We start from the raw sequence: 7,238 nt of genomic DNA, 5'->3' as shown, positions 1-7,238 counted from the left end.
AATTCCTTTGTTGTACAGGATTGTTTTCACTGTCTTGGGCTTTTGGTTTTTCCATGTGAAGTTAAATATTGTTCTTTCAAGGTCTGTAAAAAACTGTGTTGAAATTTGGGTGGGGATTGCATTGAAATCCTACCAATCCATGAACGTGGGAGATCTTTCCATCTTCTGATATGTTCTTCAGTTTATTTCTTCAATCTCTTAAAGTTTTTATCATACAAGCCTTTCACTTGCTTGGTTAGACTTACCCCAAGATACTCATAGAAGAGAAAGTGGGGAAGAGCCTTGAATGCATTGTCATAGGGGACAACTTCCTCAACAGAACACCAGTGCCACAGGCACTAAGATCAACAGTGAATAAATGGGACCTCATGAAACTGAAAATTTCTGTAAGGCAAAGGGCACCATCTACAGGACAAAATGGCAGCCTACAGAATGGAAAAGGATTTTTGCCAACTCTACACCTGACAGAGGGCTAGAATCCAAGACATGAAAAGAACTCAAGAAATTAGACATCACCAAACCCAGTAACCCAATTTTTAAAAATGGGATACAGATCTAAACAGAATTCTTATTTGGTTTTGGTTTTTCCAGATAGGGTTTCTCTGTGTAGCCTTCACTGTCCTGGATTTGCTTTGTAGATCAGGCTGGCCTCTGCCTCCCAAGTGCTGGGATTAAAGTGTGTGCTGCCGCCACTGCCACCGCCACCCGGCCTAAACATAATTCTTCACAAGAATCTCAAATGGCCAGAAAACACTTAAATATTCAACTTCCTTAGTCATCAGGGAAATGCAAATCAAAGCCACTTTGAGATTCCATCTTACACCTCTCAGGATGGCTAATATCAAAACCACAAGTGACAGCACATGCTGGAGAGGATGTGGAGCAAGGGGAACACTCCTCCATTGATGGTGGGAGTGCAAATTTGCACAGCTACCTTGGAAATCAATATGATTTCCAAAAATTGAGACTCGATCTACCTCTACCTCAAGACCCAGCAATACCACACCTGGCTATAAGGGATACTCCACCCTATCACAGGGACACTTGCCCACCTATGTTCATAGAAGCTTTATTGGTAATAACAAGACATTGGAAACAGCCTAGATGTCCCTCGACTGAAGAATGGATTAAAAAAAATATATAATGGAGTATTACTCAGCTGTTAAAAATAGTAATGCCGGGCATGGTGGCACACACCTTTAATCCCAGCACTTGGGAGGCAGAGGCAGGCGGATCACTGTGAGTTGGAGGCCAGCCTGGTCTACAAAGTTAGTCCAGGACAGCCGAGGCCACACAGAGAAACCCGGTCTCAAAAAAATTTTAAAAAAAGTAATAATGGGGCTAGAAAGATGCCTCAGAGGTTAAGAGCATTGGTAGCTCTTCCAGAGGTCCTGAGTTCAATCCCCAGCAACCACATGGTGGCTCACAACCATCTATAATGTAATTCTCTTCTGGCCTGCAGGTGTACATGCTGGCAGAATGCTATATACATAATAAATAAATGCATCTAATAATAATAATAATATCAGCTGGGCATGGTGGCATACGCCTTTAATTCCAGCACTTGGGAGGCAGAGGCAGGTGCATCGCTGTGAGCTTGAGGCCAGCCTGGTCTACAAAGTGAGTCCAGGACAGCCAAGGCTACACAGAAAAACCCTGTCTTGAAAAACAAAAACAAAAACAAAAACAAAAGAAGAAAAAAATAAAAACAAGGGCCTGGAGAGATGGCTCAGTGGTTAAGAGCACCACCTATTCTTCCAAAGGTCCTGAGTTCAATTCTCAGCAACCACATGGTGGCTCACAACCATCTATAATGTGATCTAATGCCCTCTTCTGGTATGCAGGTGTACATGCAGACAGAACACTGTATACACAGTAATAAATAAATAAATAAATAAATAAATCTTTTTAAAAAACAAAAAAGGATATTCTTTTTTTTTCATCTCACCTGAAATTTGCAGGCAAATGGGTGGAATTATTATTATTTTTTTAATCCTGAGTGAGGTAACCCAGGCCCAGAAAGACAAACATGGTATATACTCACTTATAAGCGGACATTAGCTGTTAAGTAAAGGATAATCATGCTATAGTCTACAGACCCAGAAAGACTAAGTAACAAGAAGGGCTCAGCCAGGCAGTGGTGTTAAACACCTTTAATCCCAGAACTCGGGAGGCAGAGGCAGGTGGATTTCAGTGAGTTTGAGGCCAGTCTGGTGTCTCCAGAGTGAGCTCCAGGACAGCCAAGGCTACACAGAGAAATCCAGTCTTGAACCCCCATTAAAAAAAAAAAAAAAAAAAAAAAAAAAAGAAAGAAAGAAAGAAAAGAAAAAAGGCCAGGAGTGGTGGCTCACGCCTTTAATTGCAGCACTTGGGAGGCAGAGGCAGGCATATCGCTGTGAGTTCGAGGCCAGCCTGTCTACAAAGTGAGTCCAGGACAGCCAAGGCTACACAGAGAAACCCTGTCTCAAAAAAAAAAAAAGAAAAGAAAAAAAGAAAAAAGAAAAAAAAGAAAAGAAAGAAAAGGAAAGGAGAAAAAAGAGAAAAAAAAAAAAAAAAAAAAAAAGGAGGGCTCAAGGGGAGACACGTGGGTGTCCCTGAGAAGGGGAAATAGAATAGATTTGGAGGGATGGAAACAGGAGGAATCAGGTGGGGGCAGGATGGAAGAAGAAGAGTACTGACAGAGATGACTGGAATTGGGAGGCAGGGTATTTCAGTGGTGAGGTAGAACCTTAGTGCAATGGAAACTCCCAGAAATCTGCAAGGGTGACCCTAGCGAAGACTCCTAGTAATGGGGGATACAGAGCCTGAATTGGCCATCTTCTGTAACCAGGCAAGGCCTTAAGTGGAGGAAATGGGACACCAACTCAGCCACCAATTTATCCTGCCTGCAACATGTTCTGGGGTAAAGATGGCACAGAACTTGTGGGAGTGGCCAGCCAATGAGTGGTCCGACTTGAGACCCAAGCCACAAGAGGGAGCTCATCCCTGACACTGCCTGGATGGCCAGGTACCAGAGGCCAGGATAGAACCAAACACCAGAAGAAAAAGGAAAAAAGTCAATGAGATGATTCCTAATGGCGCACAGCTATACATGTGGACTGGAGCCTAGCATAATCATCATCTGAGAGGCTTCATGCAGCAACTGACGGGGGCAGATGCAGACAGTCACAGCTGTCTAGAGGGAGGGAGGGGAGGCTTTTACCACTGTTCAAGGTAGGGCAGTGCTCTAGGGGGAGCTCAGGGAAGCCTGCAGAAAAGTGGGCGGAAAGGATTGTAGTAGCCAGAGGGGTCAAGGACACCACAAGAAAATTAGAATCAACTAACCTGGGCTCATAGGGCCTCACAGACGCTGAGCCCACAGTCAGGTATGCTATATGGGTCTGACCTAGTTTTCTGCATATGTTATGGTTGTGTAGCTTGGTGTCCCTTCCTGTGGGACTCCTAATGGTGGGAGCTGAGGTTGTCTCTGACTCTTTTGCCTGCTTTTGGGACCCTTTTCTTTCTACTGGGTACCTCATCCAGCCTTGATATGAGGGCACGTGCCTAGGCTTGTTGCAATTTGACATGCTGTGTCTGGTTGATCTCCCTGGGAGGCCTGGCCTTTTCTGAAGGGGAATGGAAGAGGAGTGGATCTGGGGGACAGGGGAGATGGGGAAGAGGGTGCTGGCAGGAAAGGAGGGAGGGGAAACTGTGGTCAGGATGTAATATATAAGACATGAATACATTAAAAAAAAAAAAAAAAGAAGAAGAAGGAGGAGGAGGGTATGGGGCTGGAGAGATGGCTCAGTGGTTAAGAGTGCCGCCTGCTCTTCCAGAGGTCCGGAGTTCAATTCCCAGCAACCACATGGTGGCTCACAGCCATCTATAATGTGATCTGATGCCCTCTTCTGGCCTATAGATGTACATGTAGGCAGAGCACTGTATACATAATAATGAATAAATAAATCTTTAAAAAAAAAAAAAAAAAGAAGGAGGGTATGACCTGGTTCAACAACAGCCAGGAGTAAATGGCACATGCCTTTAATCCCAGCACTTCGGAGGCCAGCCTGCCTAAAGAGACGAAAAAAAGATTAAAAAAAAAAAAAAAAGGAAAATATAGATGAATATCTAATTGAACACAGAGACACTCCTATAGCCACCTATAAGGATGTTGAGACAGAAGATCTGGTGGATCCCAACATCTTGAGGCCAATCTGGGCAGCATAGCAAGACCCAGTGTCAAACATAATGTAGAGATCATGAATTTGAGAACAAGCAAAGGGTGGATCCTTGGGAAGGAGTGGAAGGGGGGGGGGATTATGTAATTATAGTTTAATTTAAAAACAATAAAGACTTTTTAGCCAGGTGCCTTTAATCCAAGGACTCAGGAGGCAGAAGCAGGTAGATCTTTGTGAGTTTGAAGCCAGCCTGGTCTATAGAGCTTGTTCTCTGCTGTCCAAGGCTACATAGTAACAACTTGTCTCAAATATAATAGGACCGGGGCTGGAGAGATGGCTCAGTAGTTAAGAGCACTCGCTGCTCTTCCAGAGGTTCTGAGTTCAATTCCCAGCACCCACATGGCAGCTCGCAACTGTCTGTAACTCCAGTTCCAGGGGATCTGACACCCTCTCACAGACATACATGCAGGTAAAACACCAATGCAAAAAACAAAAACAAAAACAAAAAAGGACCATCCAGGTGCTCCTCAAACTATCCTGTCACTACTAGTTGTGTCCATGGCTTTGCTTGGCAATGCTGGTCCACGCTGCTCAGCCGTGAGTGAAGGCTGAGGTTCTTGACTTTGAGCTCCCAGCTCTGCCATTTACCAACGGTATGAGCTTGAAACGGTCACTTTGCCTCTCTGCGCTCCAATTTCTGATGTTTCAGATGAGCACAGCAGTGCTGACAACTGTGTGAGCTCCTGGGAAAACATCTTCATCACCCAGTGAATGGCCCCTTGCTGGAGTTCCTCAGATCCTGCCTCTGATCTTTTATATAGCGTCATGCAGCAGGCCTCAGGCACTGGCATGCTCCTGAGGCTTGTTAGAATACAGGTGTTTCTGGATGTAGTGGTGGTTCACACCTGTAATCCCGGCACTCTCAGCACTTGGGAGGGTGAGGCAGAAGGAGCCTGGGCTGTACCACAAGATCCTGCCTCCAACAGTTGTAAACGCCTCACACACACCCCTGTGCCCCCCACCCCTACTTTCTGGGTTCATCCCAAATCAGTAATTGTAGTGAGGTAGGAACCAAGAATGCACATTTTCATCATCATCCTTTAGTGAAATTTTAGTTTGGTTTTTAACCAACTTAGGAAACTGAGAAGGGAAGGGTATGAGAAAACACACACATGTGCATACAAAGCCACTATTACTGGCAGCATACTTTAAGAATTACTGAATTATGTATTTTCTTTTTATTCTTTTTTTTAAAGATTTATTTATTTATTATGTATATAGTGCTCTGCCTGCCAGAATGGGGCATCAGATCACATTATAGATGGCTGTGAGCCACCATGTGGTTGCTGAGAATTGAACTTAGGGCCTTTGGAAAAGCAGCTAGTGCTCTTAACTTCTGAGCCATCTCTCCAGCCCTGCTTTTCCTTTCTTTTATTTTTATTTATTTTATTATTTTTATTTTCGAGACAGGGTTTCTTTGGTAGCCTTGGCCATCCTAGACTCACTTTGTAGACCAGGCTGGCCTCGAACTCACAGCAATCCGCCTGCCACTGCCTCCTAAGTGCTGGGATTAAGGCGGGTGCCACCACTGCCCGGCCTGCTTTTCCTTTTTAAAAAGACTTATTTTGGTTTTTCAAGACAGAGTTTTCCTGTGTAGACATGGCTGTCCTGAAAACTGTTCTGTAGACCAGGCTGGCCTTGAATTCAGAGATCCACTTGCCTCTGCCTTCCGAGTGCTTCCACCACTGCCCAGGTTTGAAAGACTTACTTGTTTGATTTGTATGTGCCAAGTGTATGCCCATTCAGCGTATGCAGAGCTTGTAGAGAGCAGAAGAGAACATTGGATGCCCTGGAATTGAAGTTACAAGCAGTTATAAACCACCCTCTGTGGGGTCTGGGAAGTGAACCTGGGTTTTCTGGAAGAGGAGCAAGTGCTCTTGACAGATGAACCATCTCTCCAGCTACATGTATGCTTTCCCCTAGGGGGGAAAAAAAAACAACAGAAAACAAAACAACAGCAACAACAAAATAAAACTTTATATATACTTTTTTCTTTTTATGTCAACAAGCATACATAGTGTCTTCAGGCCAAGGACATTTTAGCAATGGAAATTTTTTTCTTGTTCCTTTTTGTTTTTGTTGTTATTTATTTGCTTGTTTGTTTGGTTTGGTTTGGATTGTTTTGGTTTAGTTTTTCAAGACAGGGTTTCTCTGTGTAATAGCCCTGGCTGTTCAGGACTCACTTTGTAGACCAGGCTGGCCTCGAACTCACAGAGATCCGCCTGCCTCTGGCTTACCAGTGCTGGGATTACAGGCCTGCACCACCACCGTGCTGGCCTTGCTTTTGTTTTTTTCAAGATGGAGTTTCTCTGTGTAATAGTCCTGGCTGTCCTAACACTCGATTTGTTTTGTTTTGAGACAGGATTCCTCTGTATAGTCTTGGCTATCCTAGACTTGCTTTGTAGACCAGGCTGGCCTCGAACTCACAGAGATATGCCTGCCTCCAACTGGGATCAAAGGCATGTGCTTCCCTGCCGGGGGGTGGGAGGGGTGGACGGGGGGTTGTTTTTGTTTCAAGGATCTCATCCAATAGCTAACATTGGCCTTTACACATGATCTTCCCACCTCTGGTTCTCAAGTGCTGGAATTAAGGAATGAGCCACATACCTGGCATTGTATTTCATTTTGATGAGTATCTATAATTTTACATGATGAAACTCCCCCCGACCCTGTCCTTTATTCTTTCACTATTAAGAACTGACCTAGGACCTCATGGATGCTGGGCAAGTACTCTACTCCTGAACTCCATCCCTTTACCTGTATATGGAGAGGGGTGGATAGGGCTCACTATGTAGCTCAGGCTGACCTGGAACTCAATATGTAGACCAAAGTGGTTTCAAACTCCATCCACCTGCCTTTGCCTCTCGAATGCTGAGACTGAAGGCATGTATCACCATTTAAGAGGCTTCAGCAAGGGGGCGCTGGAGAGATGGCTCAGAGGTTGAGAGCACTGCTCTTCCAGAGGTCCTGAGTTCAATTCCCAGCAACCACATGGTGGCTCACAACCATCTATAATGAGAC

The sequence above is a fragment of the Acomys russatus genome, chromosome 5 (genome assembly GCF_903995435.1).
Source record: "Acomys russatus chromosome 5, mAcoRus1.1, whole genome shotgun sequence".
NCBI classification, from domain to species: domain Eukaryota; kingdom Metazoa; phylum Chordata; class Mammalia; order Rodentia; family Muridae; genus Acomys; species Acomys russatus.
Note: the sequence above shows the minus strand (reverse complement) of the source record.